Consider the following 1,645-nt stretch of genomic DNA (forward strand, 5'->3'; position numbering starts at 1 on the left):
CTGAAGGCAGGTCAAGGATTTATGTATCAACAGTGGGGAATGAGGAATGCGATCAGCTATCAATGGTGATCAGATATCAAGGGTGGGAGAGTCTCTCTAAACTGACTTAACAGGAATCTTACTAAAACCTACCTATGCAGGCCAGAGAGGGCCCAAAGATGAGGCCTAATCACAAAGGGGGCTCGGAGGAGCTTGACTTTATTTTGGTCAAGGAGAGTCTTTGTTACACACGTGTGTGGATTTCTGCCACCGGCACTGAACAGCTAGAATAAGCAGGTCAAACCCTCTCCCGCTGCAGAGCTTAACAGAGAACTGACCTTTCTCTAATTTCCGTTTCTTCTATAGATATTAATGTGAGTCAGGCTTTCTCCTGCCTAGACTTTCTCCCATGTTCCCTCATTCCGTTTCCAGTGCACTATCTATTGATTTATGGTGTTCACTTTCAAGGAATAACCCTGTTTTCAAGTTCTAGTTGCCTGCAATACATTTGTGTAATTGTATTTATTTATTTATCTTTAATTTGGTTTTCCAGTTTTATTGAAAAATAATTGTTTACATCATTGTATAAGTTTGAGGCATACAGCATGATGATTTGACTTACATATACTAATGTAGAATGATTATCACAATAGGTCCAGCTAACATCCATCATTTCATACAGATACAATATAAAGAAAAGAAAGGAAAAAAAAACTAAAGAATTTTTCTCCTTGTGATGAGAACCCTTAAGATTTACCCTCTTAACTTTTCTATATATTACACAGCAGTGTTAACTACAGTCATCATGTTGTACATTACATCCCTAGTACGTATTTACATTTGTGTAATTTTAAAATATAGTTTTTGAAGAACATTCATATACTTGATCTGAATGGGTTCTTAGCTCTGGGGTGGTTGTTACCTAATTGCAGGATGCTCCCAGAGCCCACTGAGGCTGGAAAAGCTGTGAAGCCAAGAAACTTATTTATTGAAACTATTGTTTCCCAAATGGATCTGAAATTTCGTTTTTGTTTTCTGTGGTGTGTTGGGTGGGATTTAGGGTAACTGCACAGTTTCTATTTTGCTTTGTCTTTTTCCAAACACATTCAGAAGAGGCACAGTGGGGCAGCTTCATCCCCCAGGCTTAAAAGAGCCCATCACTAACCAGTGGTTCATTCCCACTCTCTCATGGGAGATTGAGATGGAGGGGACAAACCAGTGTGGATTGCTGGAGGAGGGTTCTAAGCTCTGCTGTCTTCACAGTTGCCACGTTTAGTCCAGAGACCTGGGCCGTTTGATTGGGTGATGAGAGGAGGGAGGAGGAACTTTGAGGCTCTGCAAGCAGGCTGAGCCAGGGTCCTCGTACTCCTCCTGGAATTACACATGTCTTTAACAGCTGTCATTCAGAAACCCCAAGGTAAAGGACAGCCCTCCACTTCACTCATAACAGCCACAAACTGTTGATATGAGTGTTGGGATTGGGCCTGGGAGCTGAGTTTCCGGCTCAGCTAACAGGCGCCAGTGACTCCCCCTTTCTCCTCTGGCCCCTCCATCCGAGCCTAGAACCCAGGGAGAAAGAACTGGAGAGGAAGCTTGGGGAGCAAGGGCTTAACAGGGAGACGACAGCAGGAAGCAGCGGGTACCAAATTGGGGAGCCCTGGGTGTG

Source organism: Lipotes vexillifer, unplaced genomic scaffold (assembly GCF_000442215.2).
Source record: "Lipotes vexillifer unplaced genomic scaffold, Lipotes_vexillifer_v1.1 scaffold58, whole genome shotgun sequence".
Classification (NCBI taxonomy): domain Eukaryota; kingdom Metazoa; phylum Chordata; class Mammalia; order Artiodactyla; family Lipotidae; genus Lipotes; species Lipotes vexillifer.